General features: G+C 34.6%; 1 protein-coding gene and 1 long non-coding RNA gene across 15 annotated transcripts in view; one reads left to right on the forward strand and one right to left on the reverse strand.

The window, feature by feature from the left end:
* Positions 1–26,197, reverse strand: part of LOC106673761 (potassium channel subfamily T member 2) — a 454,961-nt gene that overhangs the window by 219,821 nt on the left and 208,943 nt on the right. The window lies entirely within an intron of this gene.
* LOC106673764 lies at positions 10,592–15,388 on the forward strand. Its single transcript, XR_001341429.2, has 3 exons — positions 10,592–11,323; positions 15,014–15,087; positions 15,167–15,388. It is a non-coding gene; the product is annotated as an uncharacterized LOC106673764 (long non-coding RNA).

Consider the following 26,197-nt stretch of genomic DNA (forward strand, 5'->3'; position numbering starts at 1 on the left):
AGATTGAGGAGGTTGGTCTTGTTACCCCAATTATAGGTTCTAAGCCTTTGGATAATCAGTTTGTCTCCTTGTTGCAGTACACGAATTTTTTATTTGGCAAAACAGATGATGTCACAGTCTATAATATATGTAATCACTTTACACGCTAATATTTTTATGGCAGCTTTCCTACCCTGATCTGATAAGGATTTTTTGCCATTATGACAGAAGCATTGATTCTATCTATGTCTGCTTTGGTTGTCAATGTTTTTTTGTATGTATTATTATATATGTAATTGTGTTTAATTGTCTCCGTAGTTATTCCCTATTATGTTTCTTTGTTATATGTTAAAACTTTATGGTTTGTTTCCTGGATCTTATAATCAGTCTAAATTTTTAGCAATTTATCTGCTTATATCCATCAAATTTTATATTTTGTTTCAGGAGTTGTCTGAGCTTTTCCTACATTTTCTTCTGTACAATGTTTGGTATAGAAGAAGGTTTAATATTGTTCCTAAGGCAACTGATGATTGTCTTTAATTATTTTTTATTTTACTGTTTATTTATTTTAAGGGGGTTTGTTCACTGTGTCTATACACGGTAACGGCAAAATTTAAAAAATATTATTATGTATGAAAAATGGCAAAAAGGCGGAAAAATTCGAAAGGTAGGTCGAGATAGATAGTTGGTGTCCGAGAGGATCGAAGTCGCGATAACTCAAGTGGTAGAGCAGCGGCGTATTTAGCTGAATAGGTCCTGGGTTCGAATACTGCTCATGACACTGACTTTTTTATCTCAACCAATACCTTACATAAAAATTAATTAATTGAAAGGAGAAAGGAGAGGATCTGGTAAATCGGACCACGAAATATAATGGATTGTTACGTACGATGTGTTCTATAAATCTGCGGTTTGAATTATTTAAACAGCAATAATTGACTCTCCTTTAAAAAATAGTTAATGATTTGAAACTATAATAATTAATTTCTATTAATACAAAATTATACTTGCAATTATGTGCTTATGTAATTTAATTTTTTTCTTATTATTCCTCATTAGCAGAACCTGATGGACATGTAGGTGTATGTAAATTTCTCCATGCCTAACTATGTAAAAAAAAATCATTTTGTTTTCATGCTTATGAAGCCTGCATTTCTTCTTATATATATCTACCTCAAAAAGTAGAGAAATATATGAACATAGTAAATATCCTACTATATTAAATAGTTCAATTGCTTAGTAATTGCCTTTTCAAATTAGGATTGGTAAGGGGGTACGTTATTATCATAATGATACTATATAATTATTTTAAACAAAATATATAATTTCTTTTTTGTCTTTTCTTTTCGTGATATTAGTAACAGGATAAAATTAAAATAGAATCACAGGATCATAAATTCCTGGAAATTCAAATGTTAAATTTAAGAACGTTTTTATTAGCCGATAAAAAGTTACATCTTTTACTTTACATTTGTTACGATTACTCATTTCCATCTGATAAAAAAGGTCCTTATAATTTCGAAGGATTAGTTATAACTCCAATGGAGAGTAAACAATTCAAGTTAACATAAATAGTACCTCAATAGGTTCATCATAATCATTTAATTATGTGAAAGCTTCTTTTGAACGGTATATATATANGGACAGGATGTAACTCTGTTAAGGAAATAAATGTTATATTTATACTATTTATACTATTTATTTATACTCTTATATTTATTTATATTTTACGTTATATTATATATAATTTTATATATATATTTTTTTTTTGCTTTAAAACAATAAAAAATATATACTTAAAAAAATTTAATACAACATTTATTTCCTTAATAGAGTTACATCCTTTCCATCCTTCTTATAATTACTGTTAAGTACCCTTCTTAATAGAAACGACGATTTGTCCATGCTTAATTTCTCGGAGATAAATCGCTTCTGATTATGTTACTAATGGGTTGTTATCTCATCTTAATTCGGGGCCTGGGCGGCGACGGCAATTGACGACTTTTATCATCCCCCCGTTGATTAAAAGACAATTAAAGGAGACTTATTTCCCCGTCGGCTATCCTCGGAGGGGGGTCTTTATGAAATTGGGCCGGGATCCTCGCGATAACGAAAAGCCAAGGACGATAAAGGAGTGAGTAATTGATAGTAGCCGTTTCTGACACTAAGGAAAATTAAATCACGTGGTCATCTAGAAACTGTGCTTGTAATAAGATTTAAGAAGTTAGCTATTTACTTTACGCTTCAAGACACTGGAAGAAATGAAAATATACGGAGACAATTGTCATAAATTTTTTTTTAAGCTTTTCATTTTATCACCAAAAGAAAAAAACTCTGAATTTCCACGGTAATTAATGGCTCGAAAAATTTATCTGCCAAAGGTCGGCCGTGTTAAAATAACAATGAAAATTCCGAATACGATAACTCTAAAACTAAAAGGTTTTGGACAAATCTGTTGATTCGTTACAATTAATTAAGGTTTTCAGTTAAGAGAAAAAAAGTCAATGGCACGAGCGGGATTCGAACCCACGATCTTCGGCTTGATACGCCGCTGCTCTACCACTTTAGCTATCGTAACCTCGATCCACTCGGACAGTAACTTCCCATCTCAACCCCACCTTTTGAATTTTCCCTCCTTTTATTAATTGGTCAAGCGGACCACGAAATTAGTGAATTTAATTCTGTTGAAACCATTGAAAACTAAGTTAAATTTACAATAAGATGTGATCAATATTAAACTTGAAACGTTCGTGAAATAAGTGTTTTAGTAGCGAGAACATTAAAAACAAATTTTTGTTCAAAGGTGAAAAACTTACTATGGTGATTCTGAACTACTATTTCCGAATATCTACAGTTTAGGAGTTATAACACTTTTCCTGATTTTTAAGATTTCACCACCTTGCTTCAAATAAACAACGATAACTTGAAAAGTAAAAGGTTTTGGACAAATCCGTTGATGCCATTGAGAACTATGTTAAATTTCCAGTAAGATGTTATCAATACTAGACTTTTAAACGATCATGAAATAAGCGTTTTAATAGCGAGATTTTAAAAAAATCAAAGTTTTTATTTATTTATTGTTACGAGGGTTCGCAACAGTAGAGGTCATATAAACCTGCCGGTGTTTTTGAAAAAAAAAGCCCATTTGTAAGTATGTCTAGCAGCTCTGCATTCGAACCCGGGACCTTTACCTTACAGTATGAGCACCTTGTCAACGCCTAAACCATTGCAGCAACCGGCGCCCCCTGTTTTTTCAAAGTTGAAAAACTTACTAGGATGATTTTAAACTACTATTTCCCACAACTTTGAGACCAGCAAATTTCAGAAAACGTATTCCATTTAATACCCTTTTTAGGCTGCAATTTCTATCAATTTATTTTAATTACTTTTTCAATGGTGAATAAATTGATGGATGACAAGAACAAACCGTGGCTGGCAGATTGTAAGGCATATTTCTGGCTCTTTGAAAAAATTAATTACAAAAGCCCGATGGGGGAGGAGGCAAAGTGCTGGCTCCACAGTTCAATTTGAAGTTTTTAGTAAAAACTGCCAAAATTAACATGTTCCCGAATTTCTGAATTTCCTGATGATTGACTGAAGCTGGCAGACCATTTAAAAAAAGCCATCTTGTACAGCATACGATTTTCGAAAAATGAGATCTACCGCAGCTCTCTGATTTAAAACGCTGAGAAAATATGTATTTTCAAAGTTGGCCATTTTTTCCTGCAAAGACCAGGTGTCGGTTTTGATGATGTGTAATTATATATACGTAGTTCATAAACACTAAATCTTAATGTTAATTATTTTAAACTAACAATAATTGCATACTAACAGGATACTGAATAGAAAGCTGATAACAGCTTCGAAAGCACAAAAAAAGTTTATATATCGTATAAATTCACGAATTACAATCGTAAACTGAAGAAAAACTGAACGACACCGAAAGAAAAACGACAAAAAGATACAAAAGCCAATCATAAGCATTAATTTTAATATTTGTACCGCCGATGGCGTAAATGGCTCTCCGGAAAACTGATAAGGAAACACCTTACGCGACTAAGAATAGGTCATACACGGCTAATACGCAAGCACATGCTCCTGAGCCCAAGCCCGCGCATGTGCCCCTTATGCAGAGAGTCCCATATAAGAGAAGCTAGCATGATTTGGGTCATTTCAGAAAGCGTGTAATGCCTGCCGCAGGATTTAAGAATGGTTTTCGAGCAGAGTTACAAATTTCTGGGTCTTCTGTTTTGCTTTTTAGAGGACAAGATTTTCTTTTATTGTATAAAGAACTGTTTTATATGTTTTGTGGTTCAGTGTTTAGTTGGTGTGCGTGTATTTAATAGTGTGGGTGATGAGGGACTGATGGTGACATATAGCGCCACGATCGCCCCTCCGGAAGTGTGTGTTTGAGCGTAATATTTTGAAAGAACTCCATTAATTTACACTAGTTTATTACTATTGTCTGTAGTGGTAATCTACTAATTAACCAGAATGCGCGCAATGTTCATAGAAGTGAATGCACTTATTTGCGCGATTGTACTATAATGTCAGTTTTAAGCAAGATTATGGAGAGGGGGCTAAAATGACCTAGTTGTTGGAAGCCCCTAGCCGAACCCGTCCGTTAAGAAGCGACGATCTCCTAAGCATGTGATTCAAAGTTGATACTAGCGACCCAGTCGCATAACGATATACACCCCAGGGTCTAGAAGCACATCGGATGTTGACAACTCTTCGGGGTGTAAAACCACATTTGTTAACGTCCGTCCACTACGGATCATATAAACACACACACACACACACACACACACACACACACACACACACACACACACACCTACACCTACACATAAATGTTTTAGTAAAGTTAACTAATATTCAAAAGTACAAAAATTTCCGATATTTTTCCCTGACGGTTGTTGCCTGATGAATGTTTAAAAGAGTTTGAAGTACTGCAGGGCGGCATTACAACTGTTTGTTTTTGCGGAATTTACATTTGTTCTAGTTTACACACGTCTTGACCTTTGGAGAGGTTCCAAAGTGGAAAACGGGCAACCGGGAGCCGTACAGGAAAAAGTCTGACATCATTACGCAACGCCATTAAGATCAATGAATATCGTGGATATTTATTTAATTAATACTGTCTTTTGATCGGTTTTCCTTACTGTTTGATTTATAAGCGATATAAGAAAACTCGTAAATAATCAGAATCGTCGATTTATTTTAATGGTATTCCATAAGAACAAAGACTCGAAAAGGATCGATCATGATCATTAAGGATTTTAATAGTAAAGTCTATCCTACACGTAACACGCTCCTTTTAATAATTTTTATTTCATATTTCTTCTTTTCCTTATTGAAATTATTGATCATTTTCGGATGACTTACTATTTCTTGAACTGAGATGATCCCGACAGTAACATGCTGTCTTGGGCCGAGTTACGATCTGTTCGTCCCACAAACTTTCAATCATTTCGCAATTTCCGTCTAAAATTCGAGATTTGCTGTATCCGGTCGACTAGAACGAATCCTGTTAGGAAGTCTGTATAGAGCCCGATCCAGCTGTTCTTTTTCTATTGGGGATATCATCTATCTCGGCAACTTGATATATTCTCGAGTAAAACTTATTTCTTATTTGTAGAGAAAACGGTTGATTTGAATTTAAAAAAGAAGAAAAATTTGGATGAAAAAATTCACTGCGTAAATAATGATAACGACTAATGAAAGATGCTCGGCAATCTTAACAAGAAGAAAATAACTAAATTTAGTAAAATAAAAGAGACATAAATAACATTTACGAAGTTGAATTTATACAATATTTAGAAGAAAGGATATTCGTTCTGAATGAAATCAATGTCATTTCTTTAAAACGAAGAGGGCAGCCAAGCGCGTTTTCGATAAGTCTTGACGGAACCTCCATTGTCAGCCATTAGAGATTTTTTTTAACGTAAATTAATTCATTCCGTGATAAAAGGAGTTTCCGTTCTATGGAGTGTGTTCGTTCACGTGGCAAAATCAAATACATCGTTCGTTCCTGTAACCTGATTTTTTTTTATTGAATGAAAGTGGGAGTGCCCGGACACCTTTTTCTTCTTCTATTGGCAAATCTCTTCCAGCCCATTTAACTTTGAATTTCACTTTTTACCGGTTTATCTGGAGCCTTTACGGTCCGAAAAACGGCCCATTCACACTTGTCCAGTGGAAAGATTCTGTCATCCGGCTGTGCCTGTATTATAATGGAAGGTTCGAAAAGCCCAAGGTATTTGTAGAATATGCTTAATAAATGGAAGTATTTTCTTCAGATTCAGTACAATTTTGTAACTCTGTAAGTTATACTCCTGATGCGATCAGCAAGCTTTGGTTGCTAATTAAACTTATTGCTGCGATGCAGTAATTATTTGCTTGCAATTGTTACAACCATGGCTAACTGCTTTTCTGAACAGATGACAGATGAAACGAAAGCAAACCATGTGAACTAAAATAATGCGGTTAGAACAGAGAAGCCGACATATAGAAATGATAAATGATGGAGTGAGTGTGGTGTTCAATACTTTTTAAAAGGATAGTTCCTATTGACAGTAAGTTGTTTTGCAACGATCCGGATTTCGAGCCTTTTAGCTCATCATCAGGTTGAAGGACTTCCACAACCACGTCTCTCGACATGAATTGCCAAAGTGAACCGCTGATACCTCCGCCAATGATTCAAATTGAGCGTCATTAAAAAAATCAGCTGCTAATTGGAACGTCGCGTTGACGGAGGTATCAGCGGTTCACTTTGGCAATTCATGTCGAGAGACGTGGTTGTGGAAGTCCTTCAACCTGATGATGAGCTAAAAGGCTCGAAATCCGGATCGTTGCAAAACAACTTACTGTGAGTAGGAACTATCCTTTTAAAAAGTAGAGAAGCCGACATTTCTGGTCCCGTCAAGTCGAGTTTTAGTTCAGCCTCCAGCCTGGAACGATCAGCTTCCTTGATCCCTTTTCTAGTATTCATTCTGGTATTTCTATTTTATGTTTCTTAATAATAAATATTTTGAATACCTGACGTATAAAATTAACTAACATCCAGTATTTTTAATACTACACTAAAATCTCATGAATGTGGCAGTTTTATATTTGAACGTTATATTGTCTGAATATCATGACCATGGATTAAATTTTCAATTTTGCTCTGGCTGTTACCAGTTAATGTACAAAAAACTGCTTAATTACAGCCGAATTTATTTCAATTTTAAACTAATGCAAATAAATTATTTATTCGATGTAAACTATTAAGAGAAACGTTTGATAGCACCGACGTTAGTTGGGCAGGTTTGTAAGCCCGAGGGGGAAGATGCATGATACGACGAACTTAAGCACCTGTGTTATTTCCCTGTAGACCTGCATACGTAATATGTCCAGTGAGATGTTCAGTCTGAGAAATTGACATACAAGCTAATTACTCAACTTTAGCGGTTTTAAAATACAAATCTGACCTTTATTTCGTAAATTATATTAAATTTTCCACATGATGACGTTTTCCATCAACATTTTCTAGTGTTGCACCAAAGTTGCCTTTCTTTATAAGTATTCCAAGGACATACTTATTTTTACATACACTAATATCGTGGTCCGCTTGGCCAATTAAATCATTTCAATTAGTTAAGGTTTTTAGTTGAGATGAAAAAAAGTTAATGGCACGAGAGGGATTCGAACCCACGACCTTCGGCTTGATACGATGCTGCTCTACCACCTGAGCTATCGTGACCTCGATCCACTCGGACATCAACTCCCCAACCCAACCCCACCTTATGAGTTTTCCCTCCTTTTGCCATTTTCAAAATTAAGGTACATATCACGTTTTTCAACCTTGCAAAAGAGATTCCACTAAGACAAGTTCTAAAAAATGTAAAATAAGTATGTCCTTGGAATAGTTATAAAGGAAGGCAATGTAGGTTAAATCCTGGAAAATTTTGATGGAAACGCCATTCCATGAGGCATTTAGTATTCCAAAAAAACATGAGTTTAGCCATTTGTTATTCTTTGAGCGGCAACTGCGTTAGGTTAACGTTAACGTAGTTTGCGAAATAAAGAACCACATTTATGTTTTATGTACACGATCTTATGTAAAAAAAAATCTGATTTCAGACTAAAATCACAAAAACGTTAACATCTTAGGAAAGAGTCAAGATCAATAGATAAAAGAAATAAAACGATATATATACCAATTTCTTATTTTTAACTATGAACTGATCTCGTTTATTTAGCGTAAATTTAAAAAAATATATTAAAATATTTTCGAAGAAATTATGAACTAAATAGTCAAAATTTAGACCGGTACTTACAAAATCACTGAACGCAACGTGACCTTCAGAAATGTTTTCTTTCCCATACAGTTTAGTATAAATATGTATTTGTTACCAACTAATAAATGTTTTTATTCATTAAAAATAAATCTTACACGATGTTTTTGGGTTGTTGTTCTCTCGCATTTTAAACAATACGTCAGTTAATTTGCAAGAAAGACATAATTTCATTTTTATTGTAATTTTTTTAAATTATGTACACTATGAGAAGGATATATCTGGTTTTTGTTACCAACTAATAAATGTTTCAGTTAAAAAAATGACGTGAAATCTCGGAATACGTATAAAATAATGCAAATTTGGTTCAATCCCCCGAAGATTTTGATACAAAGTCATTGCACCAGCCACATTTATTTCCAATAAAAAGAAAGAAGAAGAATATATCAGGTTTTTGGTACCAACTAATAAATGTTTAATTTAAAAGAATGACATGTACTATTTTTTGTGTTGCTGCTCTATTTGAGTTCGATTCACGTTACTCAACCTTGCAAAAACGATTTCACCAAGAATGTAAAACTGAGTATGTTCTTGGAATAATCCTCAAAAATTTTGTTGGATAAAAAAAAACCGGTGTATTAGGTAGCGGGAACTTTTCATCGGAAATGTTATTATCTTGGGGAAAATTAATTGTACTTTGCGAAATAAAGGTCAAATTTGTATTTTAATTATGAGAAATTACAATTTTATGTTAAAAAATCTGATTTTAGACAAAAAGCACAAAAATCTCAGGAATGAGTCAAAGATAGTAACCTCGTCCTGGTGGCACTGAACTAAGTTTTATTTAGTGAATTCACCATAGCAGTATTGACATTTTTCCCTGTAACACCCTGTACATTTTGGCAAATAATATTTAATGATTATGCAATCAGGCAAAATAAAAACGTTCTCCGAATCCAGTAAAAACTGAAATATTGTCTTTTGATTTTTAGATTTGTTATTTTTGATTGTTTCGACTGCGTAAAACGTAGTTAAGACAGGAATTAAAACAATATTAAACTTCCGCATTATGACGGCTTGTCAGTTTGTCAGTATTGGTGTGGTTTGTTTTAGCATTGTCGTACTGTGTCTAGCAGAGTATAATCATTTATGATTTTGCATTTTTTATTCTATGTTTGATTTTGTTATCATAAGGCCAATAGTTCAGGACTCACATACGGCATTGCGATCTTGCAGACCCTCCATTGACCAGGTATGTCTGCCTTTTCGCTCCTCAAAATTCCCATGTGTTCTGGTACTCGTCTGGTTGTTATTACCAAGTTTTTATGATTTTGGAAGCGACATGAAGCAATCACTGACTAATTTTTTTTGGATGTTTTACATGATAATGGTTTAATAGCTAGCTACTTGGCTATCCAAAATTATGATTTTTTTTAGTGTAACCTTATTTAAGATTTTTTCAATTACCAACAAAGTAAGTTATTGGTTGAGATAAAAAAGTCAGTGTCATGAGCGGGATTCGATCCCACGACCTTCGAAAAAATACGCCGCTGCTCTTCCACTTGAGCTATCGTGACTTGGATCTACTCGGTCAGCAACATCCCACCTCAACCCACCTTTTGAATTTTTCCTCTTTTTTGCCATTTTTCAAATGTCATTATTCAAATGAAGTATACTTCACTAAAGCTCTCCGTGACCATTTCATTTGTCGCCGAGAATCGAATAGATTACACGACATTTTAAAAATCTCAAAAAAGAGGGAAAATTCGAAAGATGGGAAGTTGGTGTCCAAGTGGATCGAAGTCACGATAGCTCAAGTGGTAGAGGGCGTATTTTGTGGAAGGTCGTGGGTTCGAATCCCGCTCGTGACACTGACTTTTTCATCTCAACCAATACCTTACTTAATGATTAATTAATTGAAAAGAATTTGTTTTGACAATCGGACCACAAAGCCTAATTTCGAAGGCACAGACTATGATGGCATTATTTTAGCTTGAAAGACCGAGCTATACTTCCATAATGAGTTTGGTCGCTCTTGCAGAGCTCGAACAGAAACGCATCTGGTTTCTTTATTTGTTTTGTAGCCATCTGTACATCATAAATTGTATCTGATTTCCTCCTGAATTATTCTTTTTCTTAAAAACATAACATCTAAGCTAGAGGTCCAACAACCCCTTATGAGAAAGTAGCATGAAAACATAATAAATTGTGTTTAGTTGTTCGCGTTTCGTTTAGTTAGTTACTGCCCGGTTAATCTCTTATAGACGAGTTTCTGATACATCAACATTCTGATCGTTCTGGATTCATCTATATTATGTTTCCAGGTCAGGTTGAATTATTCGATCATCTAAAATTTCTAACGAAAAAGGACTTGTAACCCAAGCGATATAAGATTTTGTCTGGCTTCTTAAATTGTTCCTTTCTTATAAGGGAATTGTTCGTACCAGGGGGCAAAGGATACGGTATTATTAAGGGGGTACAAAACGAATTGTACACATTTCTGATTTATGAAATTGTAAGGAATTTACTTTGATATCAGCCCACCCTCTCCCTTTCTATTTTGCACATTAATAAACGAGAACAAACGAACGGTAATATTTATCTCGTTTTGATGGGGCGGAGAGAAAATAATATCAGTGTGTCCTGCTTTAGATTTCATGTAATAAAATCTAAATCAAGCCATACTATGAAAATATTGTTTAGTTTCTAATATTCTTTCATATTTTCTCAATGGTTATATCAATTTATTTTCTAAAGCCCTTACACAAATTGCGAACAAAATACGACATGAAACTCATAGCGGACGTATATTACAAACATCATATATAACAATACACGACGTATTTTAGGAATTGCAATTTTAGGAACATACAGAATACTTAAAGAGAAAAGGTACTAATATTGTTGTCAGACACTTGTATGTTCGAGAATGTGATAACAGAACCTGTTCGGAAGACTAAAGATGATAAGATAGTGCGAACCCCCTCGCTTAGTAGGATTATGTAGATCACAACAGGCTTAATCGCTCAGGAGTAGGTTCAGTCCGCTTTGAAATCAGGCAGGTAAGCTAAGATAATGAACGTCTCGAAAGGGCACATAGCGTTAATCCCCATTCACTGAGCATTATACAGGGAAAATAGAAGCGTTTCATTGAAAACTGGGATTAAACCACAAATATCATATTGATATAACAGACAAATATTTTTACTTTTACATTATGGATGGGAGAATAGGATTTTATAGAAAATTTTTGTTTTTTGTATCATACTGTAAATGCAAAACATTTGTTTCTTTATATAGGCTAAAATCCGCACATGTACATACAATCAAAAAAACGCCGTGTTGAGTCTATTCGCTTTCCCTAGACCAATTCCAGCTTTTGCTATTTACAGTAAATTGCCGGCAGACTGGAGTAGCACCCACTCCGGGTTTGGCATTCCGGGGACAGACTCAAGTTGGGCTACGGGGTGATGCTGTGAACAGCTCGGTCAACTCACCACCAAACGCATACAGTTCCAAACACATTGATTCACACATTCTCTCCTATTTTATCTACCACTCGTTAAATGAGGGTCGACGGGGTACTCGATATTCCACCATCGACACTTTCACATCACGCATTCACGCTAATAAATACATTCGCACACAAACTATACACAACTATTATTACAATATACAATAGAACAATTTCGTTTCCTCTAAGATTCGGAACAGGGGATCCAAATACTCACTGCCGTGATCAAGCATAATTCGCAAACCGGGTGGCATTCCTGTATGGAGCTGAGGAATTGCAACCATCAATTATGTGTAACACACCAAGCAACATTTCTCTGCAAGACGGACACATACACGGTGTAGTAAGTGTCCGTGTGTCAAACCCGCATGGCCTATTCTTAACCGGGTGAGGATGACCCTTCTACAAGGGCCACCCATCAACAGTGTTGTTGATACGTAAGAGTTTTTCTGTCGACCCAATCCATCGACGCTTCCTCCTTCTTTTAATCGTGTTTTTTGTTGCATTCTTAGCCTCAGAGTGATGGATCGCGGTTGTCAAGTCGGGTGGTGGGGATGTCCTGTGTCGTCCATACGCCTTTTCATTACCCTCCAGACATGTGCCCCGTATTCAGACAACAAGCACCCTTATTATTTCACCAATTCTTTGTATATCTCAAAAAAAAAAGCACTACGAGAGGGTCGAGGGAAAACTTGTCACGGACCGCAGTACCCGCGCTGAGGGAGACACTGTAGAGTAGATAATAAAAGCTGCCTTTTTAAGTAATCACCTCAAGCGCGTATACATGTAAATTGTGCCGTAAAATGTAAAATTTCTATCTATCTATCTATTTATTTGTTTTTCTTTGCATAAATAAATTGTAATTAGCAAAAACATATGTTAACTTGTTTATGCTTCATCTTCTGATAATACTGGGAACAAGAGCGGATTCTTGTGATACTAACCATCACGACGTGGCGCTCTTGCAAAACTGTCGTCTCAAGCGCCCTATTTTTACTCGTACTAAATTATTTTTCACTTATTAGAAACTGCCATTCTCTCCATCTCACTCTCTCTCTCTCTCTCTCTCTCTCTCTCTCTCTCTTTCTCCCTCTCCATCTATCAATCTATCTATCTATCTCACCTCTCGATTGAGTTTTATATGTTTTGTCAAAAATGATAATTGAGCTCGTTTCTTAAGAATATCCGGTTTTGTTTGTAAATTTGATATCACAATTGACATAAATAATCATTTGATTTTTTTAACATACTTTTTGATATAGTAAATTTTTCTTGGTTTATGGCTTTAAACATATTAATTTTTTAATAGGTATTCATTTTATTAATTTTTATGAAAGTGTGTAGTATTTAGTGACCGTTAACGAATGGTTATTTATAGATCGTGAGATGTGGTCTGGTGTGATGTAGGTTTAGAAAAACATTACCTTTAATGTTGCCAAAGTTTCGATTTTTATTGAAATCATCTTCAGGGCCTGGGATTTATAAAAATTGTTTAAATTATACAAATACATATACGATATAACTATGAATTTATACAACGATGTAAACAACATAAAATTTTTACATTTAATCAATGAATTTGTACTCACTCAAAGTGTGTGTTTTCTGTGCAGATGTGTCAATGTTTTCTGCCGTGATGAGAGTGTGTCAATGTTTTTGTTTACATACGTTTGATTTTGAAGGAATAGGGAAGGTAGTAGGGATACAAATGCATTTTTCTCTGAAGAGTCGGCTTGTTTGAGGTGAAAGGGACCTACAATGGAAAAAAGGAGTAATGGTTTGTCGTCCGGATCCTATTAGGATTATTATAAGGGATTATTAGGGAAAGGAGAGATAAATTATTTAAGATTTAGACTATGTTGAATTGTTCGATGTTTGGAGCGTAATGACTGTTTTGTATGGGTTATATGTTATTGATATTGAATTTGATTTATGATATCGGCATAACTACGACTGAGTTTAAATGTGTATATTCGGTAATTGATGCGGTGTTCATCTCTGTTGATGTAAATCCTTTCTAAAAAGTTACGTTTATGTTTCTTTTGCTCTATGTTTACCATTTTTGGATTTTGAAATCGAAATTGCGTTAGTATTAAAAATGATGGATAGCCACTGCTGTAGGATTCTGTTTGGTTGTTTTGCAATCATAGACATGTTGTTTAACCCTCTTATTCAGATATTTGGATGTATTACATGTATGTTGCCGGACAATTTATACAATTGATTTTGTAAATTACATCAGTCTTATTCACACCAGTAACGATACATCTACACAAAAAAACATACTTTGAGCAAGTTCAAATAGTTTGGTTAAAACTAAAATTTCTATATTGTGTATATCATTTTATAAATTCGTAGTCATATCTCGTATGTATTTATATAATTTCAAAATGTTTACAAATCCCCGGCACTGAAGATGATCCCGATAAAGATCGAAACGTTGGCATGATAAAGAAAATGTTTTTCTAAACCTACGTCACACCAGACCGCATCTCACGATCTCTAAATAATCATTTTATCAAAACTTCGTACAAATTATATTTGATCCCAATTTTCTCCCTAATTTACCAACAAATACCATTTTTTAATCAATATTTTGATAAAATTATTTAATACTATGTTACAGAGTTTCGTTGTAATAGCTTGTGATGATAGTGCTAAACTAATTGAGTTTTTACGTTTTTCTTCTAACTACAAGGCTAAAAAAATGTATTTCCTTCATGGTTTTGGTAGAAATAGATGATGATGTACTGCGTCCTTCTGGCTTATTGTTCTTTCCTAGTATCTTCGTGTAGTGCCAATGACTCTAGCTTTCTTCTAAAAATTACTAGGTCATTGACTATCATTGCTAAAATTACTTATAAGACCGAGGCCCGATTCCGGACTCCTATCACCGGGGTAGGTGCTTCTCGAGGACGCCGGTAATTACAAAAGCTGGAATCACTGGTGGTCTGCGAGAAGTGACAGGCTGAATTCTTTATATAAGTGAATATAAATCTACATGCATGTGCAGATCCGATCTGTTTTTAGCGTTTGTAAAAATGGCATAGGTTTGTATATTTCGATGCCAATACAACCCAAAAAGCCCCTTAGGAGCTGTCGAAAATATAATATTTTAACGAACAGAATTGGTTCGGCTTGACGGTATACCGTAATTTGCGAGAGTTCTTGAAGTATTCTTAGGCTAGGTGGAGGATCGATTTTTGTGCCTAATTCACTTGTTTTATCTTATTTTTAGATGGACTATGATGAATGTCCTGTCGGCGCGGCGGTGTCTTCCAATATCAACAAGCATTATGTTGATCTCAACAGGTAGTAAATTCCCTGCTCTTTCTATCAAACGGTCAGTAATTTTATTTCCAATATGGATTATTCATAATCATTTTTTCAGAGTTAACACCTCTCAGATAAAAACCAAGGAACATGATCTAAGCCAGAGAAAAAAATTTTTGAAAGAGGTAGGAAAAAACTCGCCTCCTGGGTTTTCCAACTATCAATTGCGGAAAGAGTAACATGAAAATTTAATACTAGCATACAGAGGAAAAGGATAATTAAGTTTTTTGATAGACGCCTCCTTTTTAGTTTCCATATTAAATCAAACAATTCCTTCCTCTTTTATATTATTTTATCATTTTGTTTAAATATGTACATCTTTGTATTTCAATGTAAATTATTTTTACTTGGTTATTCAATTTTACGTAAATTTAGTAACCCCATTTCATCAACTTCGTTTCTGCTTTGTGCCATCTTATGTGAAGAATTTCTTAAAGAAAACAGCGGGAAGATCTACAATGAAAATGTGGAAGGTCGAAACGCGTTTAACTGACACCTTTTCTTCATCCGCTCTTCTCTATTTAAAAGTCATCTAAACGCAATACTTTTAGACTATTGCTTTTACTTTTGAAATTCAAGTTTACGTAAAAGATAAATTCGGTATCCCCATGCGCCCTTATGTAGAAAATATCACGACTGATACGGTACATCAATTATAACCTTAAAATAAACCATTATATTTTGTGGTCCGATTGACCAAATAACCTTTTTCAATTAATTAATTTTTATGTACGGTATTGGCTGACATAAAAAGTGAGTGACGCGAGCGGGTTTTTTTATCTCTTTTTTACTTTTTTAAACTTTTTTATCTCAACCAATACCTTACATAAAAATTAAGTAATTGAAAGAGGTTATTTGGTCAATCGGACTATGAAAAATAATGGATTTAATAATTAAACTGAAGTATATCTTCACTAAAGCTCTCGGTGGCCACTTCATATTTCCCCGAGAATCGAATCCTGATTAAACGACATTTGGAAAATGGCAAAAAGGAGGCAAAATTCGAAAGGTTGGGTTGGTATGGGAAATTGCTGTCCGAGTGGATCGAAGTCACGATAGCTCAAGTGGTAGAGCAGTTGGGTATATAGCCGAAGGTCGTGGGTTCGAATCTCACTCGTAACACTGACTTTTTTATCTCAACTAATACCTTACATAAAAATTACTTAAAATAATATAATAATAATAAGTTGATAATATTTGATCAACAATGATTTTCTGTGCTATAATTTTTAACTCATGCTACTTTTAATCAACATATTAAACAGTAGTTACTAAAAAGATTGATCCACAAATTCTTTATTTCAACTATGATCTGGCCGGGTTGATTTAGCGAAATGTAAAAAAATATTAAATTATTTTCCAAGAAATTAGTAACTAAATAGGCACTATTTAAATCGGTACTTACAAAATCACCGAATGGAATGTTTTTAGTAACGTTTTATTTCATCGAGTTTAGTATAAATTTGGTTAAAAATGTATCTGTAACCAACTAATAAATATGACATATACGATGTTCTTGGGTTGCACAGGATGACTTCGGTAAGAAAAGTTCGAAAAAATGTAAAAGTTAGTATGTTCTTTGAATACTTATAAAGGAAGGCAACTTTGGTGAAATTCCAGAAAATTTTGATGGAACGTCATTACACGAGCCACAACTGATTATTTCCAAATAAACGTGGGTTTTGCCATTTGTTATTCTTTGGACGACAACGGTGTATTAGGAAGCGCAAATCTTTCAACGGAACCGTTATCTTGTAAAAAAATTAATATAGTTTATCAAATAAATGACTTTGTATTTTAATGACGCTAAAGTCGAGAAATTACGATTTTATGTAAAAAATCTGATTTTAAAATTAAAATTCTTCTCATTGCATGGTATTATGGCCACAGAGGAGCCATGATATCCCCACTAGATTTTAAATAAGGGGAATTCTGAAAAGTGCATTGTACAGCACACCCATGGAAACGAGGGGACAGCTCATAGAGATAATTGAAATCACGTGCAATGACATGAGGAAAAGAAGGGAAGAAGTCCTCCATGCAGTCACGTCGGTTGTTCTACATTCGCGATCCAATACAAAGAAAAGCATTTCAAGCAATATGTCAGTTAATTTGCAAGAAATGCATAATTTAATGAAGTTTCATTTTTATTGTAATTTTTCTTTAATTATGTACACTTTATGAGAAGAATATATCTGGTTTTTGTTACCAACTAATAAATGTTTTAAATAAAAAAATGGCATGTGCTATTTTCTTGTTTTACTGCTCTATTTGGGTTCGATATCACGTTTTTCAACCTTCCAAAAAAAGATTTCTCTAAGAAAAGTAATAAAACATGTAAAAATGAGTATATTCTTAGAATACGTATAAAATAAGGCAATATTAGACAGATCCCCGAAAATTTTGATGGAAAAGTCATTTGCACAAGCCACAATTGAGTATTTAAAAAAAAAAAAAAAAAAAAATCGGCTTTTGCCATTTGTTATTCTTTGGACGACTACGGTGTATTAGGAAGCGCAAATCTTTCAACGGAACCGTTATCTTGTAAAAAATTTAATATAGTTTATCAAATAAAGTATCAGATTTTTATTTTAATGATGCTAAAGTCGAGAAATTACGATTTTATGTTAAATGATTTTAAACTATAGTCACAAAAACGTTAATATCTCAGGAAAGAGTCAAGATAGAAACCACATCTTGGTGGCACTAAACTAAGTTTTATTTAGTGAATCCACCATGGCAGTATTGACATTTAACTGTTTAACACCCGCATAAATACAGTCTACTTTAAATTAACAAAGTCAACAAAGATTGTTATATAATAATATAATTATAATAAAGCAGAATTAATATGGATTTTACACTGAAGTACTTTTACCAAGTTGAAATTTCCTGATTCCCCTTAAATTTGTAAAGTCTTATAATTTCTGGACCGAACTTTAAAACAACTTCGCCGTCGTCTAATCGAAAGAACATCTTGAGAAACAACTCGCCGGTATAAGCAGAGTAAGTATAAACTCGGAAGTATTAAAAAGTAACTTAATTGACAGTTGAATCTTTGAGGGTATACGAGTGCCAAATGAGGGATGAATAATTTGTCAGTGCCGGCACTTTGAAAGAGGAACTGGGGTGTTTTCACCAGCTATGCCCGGGTCTTTTGAAGTTTCTGTAATTAGATCAGAGCCACTTCCAAGGCTTGGTTAGTAAATCGAAGCAGTGGAGATCCAGCGTTCCCAATCAATTTTACCTTTCTCGTCAGTAACCAATTTACCTGTTTCCCTAAGGGGTTCGCCTTGTAAAAGTAACACTCGACCACTTAGCAATTTAATCCACCAATTTAACCAGTAGAACTTAGTCAAGTAAGGCATGATACTTAGTTCGCTATAGAAATATAACTTTCATTACGCCATGTATCAATTCGGAAGAAACATATCGACCTGAAAGAAATAATTACCGATAATGTACCTCTTATTTCTTCAAATATAGTGCTTATATAAAATGAAACGGGCTATCTTGGTATGACGTAAAGGAGTCAACACTTTGAAAATAATTCTGCTATTTTAGCGCAAACAACTACGATTTAAAAAATCGTTCTTAACACCAAAACGGATTAAGCTCTTAGAGATAGTATATCATAATGGGGGAGGTTCAGAGAATAGAGGAGGACATCGCCGGCCCGCTGCGTATTTTGAATTTGTTATCTGGTCTTTCAAGCGTAATTTTCAATTTTTCAGTCATTTGAATGGCCCGATTCTAAATACGTCAATTTGTCAAATACAGAATAGACATTCAACGTATATATACACATTCGCATTCACACACAGTACTCGATAGAAAAAAAAAACACTTTAACTATGAGTAGGTACTATCTTTAAAAAAAGTACTCGAGACATTTTGTGGCTGGGTTGAACCCCGTCCATTCTCGCCAATAATTTACTTTTACCGTTCACAACGCAATCCTATTGTCCAACTCGAATCCTCTATCTACCTCCAACATCCAGGAACACCTTTAGTTTATCGAAGACTGATGCAATGGAGGACAAGACTGAACGAAGAAAAATGCACTCAGTGTACTTTAACGTTAAAAAAAAAAAAAAAAAAAAAAAAAAAAAAAAAAAAAAAAAAAAAAAACAGTCTTGCCCTCCATTGTACATCAATAAAAAAAGAGATACCAGTTTCCACTCTATTGGAAAATACCTGGGACTATCTCGACAGCAGACTGAGGTGAATCCCCACTACAAGACTTAAGGAACAACAACTTAATACAAGGCGTGGACTACTAGGAAGACTTCTAAGACCGAAATCGACTTCGACAATTAAGACAAAGCTAACACCGTACAAGATTTTACTAAGACCTATACGGACATACGGAGTGAACTGTGGGCTACTTCCAAGTCTTCCCATACCCAGCGCATCCAGTCCTTCCAATGGAAAGTCCTTAGACAAATTGTCAAAGCATCTTATTATATCATTGACCTCACTATCCACAAAGACCTCAACATTCCTTTTGTCAACGAACTAATCCGGTCTAGATTGCAAACCTTCCACACTAACTTTTCGAATCATCCTAACCATACTGTTCCAGTCCTCTCCACTCATTCCCAGCCTGACAACCCACCACATCGCCTCACCCGACGATAGCCTCGGGACCTCCTTGACCCGTAATCATGCACACTGAGTGCCAGCAATGGCTCCTCAAAGCATGTGTTTTACGGGTGCAGTGCTGGCATTAGTGCTAGTGTTGTGATGTGTGATATATTAATCATGAGTACATATTTGTATAGTATACTATCATGTATAGGTAACAAATAAATGAAAAAAAAAATATTAATTGGTCAAGCGGACCACGAAATTAGTGAATTTAATGAATTAACTGAAGTACACTTCACTAAAGCTCTCCGTCGCCATTTCAATTGTCATCGAGAATCCAAATCGATTACTCGACATTTGAAAAATGGCAAAAAGGAGGGAAAACTCATAAGATAACTCATAAAAAGATTAATTAATTGAAAGAAATTATTCGGTCAATCAGACCACCAAATATAATAGGTTTAATAATAATAATAAACAATTAACATAATTAAATAAAAAATTATAGGTTGGTCGTTTTTGGTCATTTTCGGTCTGCTTACTCTCATTGTTTCGTCGAGGCGTTTCGCCTTCTCGCCATAATCAGTGATCGATCTATGTCCGTATGCAGCTTTTGTCACTCGGGAAGCCTCAAGTATCAATATTAAAATTTGAAAAAGTTGTTTTTTATTCACTTTGGATTATACTACGAATAATATTCTTTTATTACAATTTCATGATCCTCCTTTAGTTATCTTTGTCTCTTCGGTCCTCATCATTAAATAAATGTTGATAGAGCACTTTGCCAAGAAGTCCTTGTAATCTTCATGATCAAATATGAGAGTAGTTCTCGGAACCGGAGATTGTGAAGGTAGGTAATAGGAAATTGGAAGTGTTTAACCGATGTGAGGTCGAACATGCTCTTCGGGGTGACAGACGTTCTTAGATCTCATCGGCAAGTCAAATGACACGGAACCAATACAGCCGCATGTCGTAGTCATTCAGATCGTCTCTCCCCGGGGACAACCCTTTCGGAATTTCGCGCTCATCTCATATCTCTCCCAATCTGGTAAAAAGACTTTCACGTCGGGTTTATTCGTTATGTAATTCGCCCCGAATGGCTTTCTCGTCTCTTTCACTACCGTGTGAAACGGTGAACTTGAATCCCGATATCGACCCGGTTGGATGCTGTCAGGCCTCTTCATTCCGGCTTTTCATTAGCCAGATTCCGAGGCTATTTGTGTTTGGGCAGTGAATTAATTAATAACCCATTTCGCGTTACCCTTTACAAACTTCGTTTAGAAAATTTACTTTTCAATGTGGCACAAAAATAGGGGTCATCAACGGTGTAAATACAAAATTACAATACTTGTCTGAGGATAGTATACCTTAACAATAATTAAATCCCAGTTCTCTTTAAAGTAATGGTCTGACTGTCTCATCCATACAAATTTTGAATTCTACATGTACACTTACATTTTATTTTTATTTTTATTTAAAAAGTTTGGTTAACAAAAAACACAATTTATTTTTATGCCTATATTTTTTAATTGTTAATGCATTTCGGGCCAAGTTCCAAGTCCCTCTTCAGAGTTCACTATTTGGGGTAAATGGGGACAATGACCTCCATTCACGCTAATAAATTACATTCACACACCAGACTTGGTTCACACTACCCCAGAGTACTCCACATTCCTCGGGTTAATTGGAGAAAAACCCAGCTATTCTCGCAAATAAATACGTTGCTATTAATTATATCACATGAAGGTAGAAAGATCCAATAGTGCTGAGATATTGGATCAGTAATCTGTAGCTGCTGCCGTGCCTCAAGGCCGCGCATAGGTCATTCGGGGTGTGCCTTTCTTTGCAGACTTACAATTAGTTCTTTGCAGTCTGTTGTTACATGCTCCACTGTGATAAGTTCCTCACACAACGTGGCCTCGCCCCTATTAGAAGATGTCTGTGTGTAATCTTGGTATGCCCTATTTGCAACTTGGTAAGTATGACTTTTCCCTTACCCTGCACATATATTCTAATGCAGCGATATTTTACTGAATTCGATTCGCAATTATCGATTGTGGTTGGAACGAGTAAAAGTATCCAATCCAATTTCCCTTCTTTCTCAAAATCCCGACTCGAAAAATATCAAAAAGTAACGTATCAGAATAATTTTAAAATCCATCATAATTTTAGTTGCAAAATTTTATTTGGTTTAAATTTTAACCGATTTTGTTTAAAAAATATTCTTCTATTTGCTATACTTTAACCGGGCAAACCTGACCGTTCCTCACTACTTCAACCATTTATTGAACCTCCAGTCGCTAAGCAAAACACAATTATAGCAAATATTCATATATTATAATTATATAATAATAACCTGAACGTCGTTGTTTTAAGTTCTAAACATTCTTGTAAATTGTATTACTTTAAAGTGATTATAATAAAATATATTAAGAAATTCTGCTTCGGTCCCAATAAATGACCCAATGAAAGTTCAAAATATTTATTTATCACAAAAAGAGGAAAAATCTTAAATTACGCCCATCTACCACAAAACAGCCATAAAAATTATAGCACTTCTTCCACTTTATTTTAAAAACCAAGACCTAGCAGCAACTTTTAAACGAATATTTCCAACATAAATAGCATGAGCAATGTTACGGTTTAATAATTACAATAATTAATGAAAACGAAAATTAACTAAAATTCAAAAAAGGAGTAATGAAGAACGCTACTGTCGCTGTGGGTGCCTAGGGCCTGTACTCTGTTGGGGGTTGGTTCGGGTGGCACAGGGGGAATCTGCAGGTTAGCCCCTGCGACCTGGGAGATGTGGATTTTCCAAATTAATCTCCCTGTAATTTCAATTAATAATGTATCTTCATCACATTTATAATTTCTGTTGATATCCGAGCCTAATTATTTATTATAAACTGCTTCTACTTTATACATATTTTTAACTTGAATATGCAACACTGATTATTAGTTTGAATAGAAATAATAAATTACGTCAGGAAATAGTGGTTAAGATGTTTGTTTTGAATACAGGCAGATGCGTTGCTGACAGAGCACGTCCCTGTTCAAGAGAGACAATTTTTGCCGCTTCACAAACAAATTATGCAACCGTGCGTTGTAAAGAAGGAAAAGCTCAATATTTTTTTTATGCACGCGTTTTTTCCGTTTTACTATCCGTACTATAAAAGCCACGTAAAAAATATCATGCATTCGTAAAATGCACTGGTCATCGTCGATGACAATATTTAAATCCAATGTACTTGAAACTATATATTTCATATCAACTCCCCGCAGCGGAGTATTTAGCCGAACGTTGTGAGTTCGAATCCCGCTCGTGACACTAACTTTTTCATTTCAACCAATAACTCACATAAACATTAATTAATTGAAAGAAGTTATTTGGTCAATCGGACCACGAAATATAATCGATTAAATAAGTAAACGAAGTATTTCACTAAAGTCTCCGTCGCTATTTCATTTGTCGCCGAGAATCGAATCCTGATTACACGACATTTGAAAACTGGCTAAAAAGAGGGAAAATTCGAGAGGCAAGGTTGAGAAGGAAAGGTTGGCATCCGAGCGGATTGAAGTCTCGATAGCTCAAGTGGTTAAAGCAACGGCGTATTGAGCCGAAGGTCGTGGGTTCGAATCCCGCTCATGACACTAACTTTTCCAATTCAACCAAAACCTTACTGAAAAAGTTTAAAAAGTTTAGTTGGCCAAAAGACAAGTACATATAATGGATTTAATAAGAAAAACGAAGTGTATATTCACTAACAGCTCTCGGTGGCCACTTCATATATCGCCGAGAATCGAATCCTGATTACATTACATTTCAAAAGTGGCCAAAAGGAGGGAAAATTCGAAAGGTAGGTTGAGATGGGGAGTGGTTCCAGAGTGGATGGAAGACGATAGCTCAAGTGGTTAGAGAAGCGGCGCATTGAGCCGAAGGTCGTGGGTTCGAATCCCCTTCGTGACACTAACTTTTTCATTTCAAACAATCCCTCACAAAAAGATTAATTAATTGAAATAAGTTATTTGGTCACTCGGACCACGAAATATAAAAGATTTAATGTAATTGATATTTAATCATTCTTTTGTTATTTGTACAGGGATATTTTTGAAAAGGTGGTATTTTCTTTTACATATCTTTTAGATGTACCAATAAAAAAATATTAATGTTAATATTATCTATAATTGTGTGAAGACGTTTAAAAATGTACATACGTTTTTATTTATTGTTTATATGAATAATTATATGTATATATAAATATCATATCAATAATAAAATAGTTTATGGAAAATATTATTACAAAAATAAAACGCTGCTTGGGTATTATGTATACAGCTTTATACGACGCGGCAAAACTGTACTCTGAGATTACATAGTATTTCAAACAGCAGTGAAATGTGTATATATATATATATATGTATATATATATATATATATATACTACTCCCACGTTTCAGGATATCTAGGCGTTGAGCCCATTTAATTTTATAAAATAAACACAACTTCTCTGATCATAAATTCAGAAAATGTGATCTTAGTCTTGCCTAACTGCTTTCTGGCATAAATTTCTACATACGGCGATCATAAATGTCCGAGTCCTTTTAAAATTTCTACTATAATTAAAATTATAAGAATTTTTAAACAAAATCCCATGCCAAGAGGCATCAGTTTGAACAATAACATTTTTGCTTTACTCTTTCAAAGCTCTTTCCGAGAAGACGCCAAATAGAAAGAGAGTAAGAAGCTAATCCGATATGAGTCAGGCGGGTTCATTCATTCGTTATTGATAGGTCTTTTCATTCGATATGAGGCCGTGTGAAATTCGAGACATCAAAAAATGGCCTTTTTCTACTTAGCATGCTTCGATTATTCGTTCATTCCATTAATAAACCGTCAGCTTTCTTGAACGTTAAAAAGTTATTTAATTTCACAAGACATTTATCGATGTTTTTTCTACTCGATTAGTGTTCGTTCAAAGTATCTTGAAAGTCACTCTAGACAAAATAGGATGGAAACCGCTTGTGCCGAGATTGTCCCCAAGGGCTCGGATGGGTAATTTCCGCCTTGAAACAAAATAAAGCCTGTGCCAACCGGCGGTTGATAGTCCATAATGATATCAAGAGCCGGCGTTCTAAATCACATCAAAACGTTTACGTTCTCTGCTAAACAGGGTTATTAAACATGATTTCCCGTTACAAACTCCCAGATGTTTATGGCGCAGTTACTCGCCGCCTAAGATTATAAACACAGAGTTTAATCATCCCTGATCTGCATTCTTTTACGTTTGACGGGCCCCATAGGCATAACAAAATGTTTCAAAGGATTTACTGTCACCACGGGTTTAATTAAACCGCATGCGTTTTCAGCCCGGCCTTCGTTGACTCGGCCGCAAAGGTTCAAGTAACTTCAGTACAATCGGGCAGATTTTAATACGGAAAAAAAACGTGTTATAAAGCTCTCTCCTACCATTTACCAGCTAAGCCAGATGAAAATTCTGGAGATGTGGCTAGGGTCTTAATGGGTTTCCTGTAGGGGGCCTTCGGAATCAGCTACCACTAACTGGCTCCTCATCTCAACATCATAACAATTATTTATACAAAAATTATTTATAATTATAAATAAATATGGCGGAATAATAAACTCGTTAAATACATGATTATTTGGATATTGTGAGATGCGGTCTTGTATTATGTAAGTTTAGAAAAACATTTTCTTTATTGTTTCAACGATTCGACCTTTATTTAGATCATCTTCAGGGCCTGGGATTTATAAACATTGTTTAAATTATACAAATACATGTAGGATGTGGAAAAAATGCATTTATACAATGCTAGAAATTTTAGACTCAATCAAAGTTGAGTGAGTACAAATATTTTGATTTTAAGTTCATAGTCATTTCTTATATGTATTTATAAAATTTAAAACCATAACCTAAAACCCTAACAATCCCTAACCATCCCTAACCATCCTTAAACAATGTTTATAAATCCGAGGCCCTGAAGATGATCTCAATGAAGGTCGAAACGTTGGCACGATAATGAAAATGTTTTTCTAAAACCTACGTCATACCAGACCGCATCTCACGATCTCCAAATAATCATTAATTAACGGTCACTAAACACCACACACTGTTAATAAATATAAATATCTGGATGTATTACTTAAGCCGACCCTCAATAAAACATTGCCGGAACAAATAACGAAAGCTAAAGCCGGATTGTCTGGGATAATTTTATTAACATTAAAAAAATTCCATTTAAATCACAAATGTGCGTTTACTTTTCGGTATTTCGATCTACACCTTACTAAGATGCTCAGATTTGGGGATACAAACAATAAAAGGAATTAAACACACCCCAGTATTTATTATGTAAAAACGATTTAATTTGTCATTTAATACTCCTGCAGATTTAACTTATTTGGAAACGAGCCTTAACTTACCATTGTTTCCACTCTTCAGCTACATTTGAATTACATATTTAAAGCAATGTTTTT

This window comes from Cimex lectularius, unplaced genomic scaffold (assembly GCF_000648675.2).
Source record: "Cimex lectularius strain Harlan isolate CLEC.00 unplaced genomic scaffold, Clec_2.1 scaffold6, whole genome shotgun sequence".
NCBI classification, from domain to species: domain Eukaryota; kingdom Metazoa; phylum Arthropoda; class Insecta; order Hemiptera; family Cimicidae; genus Cimex; species Cimex lectularius.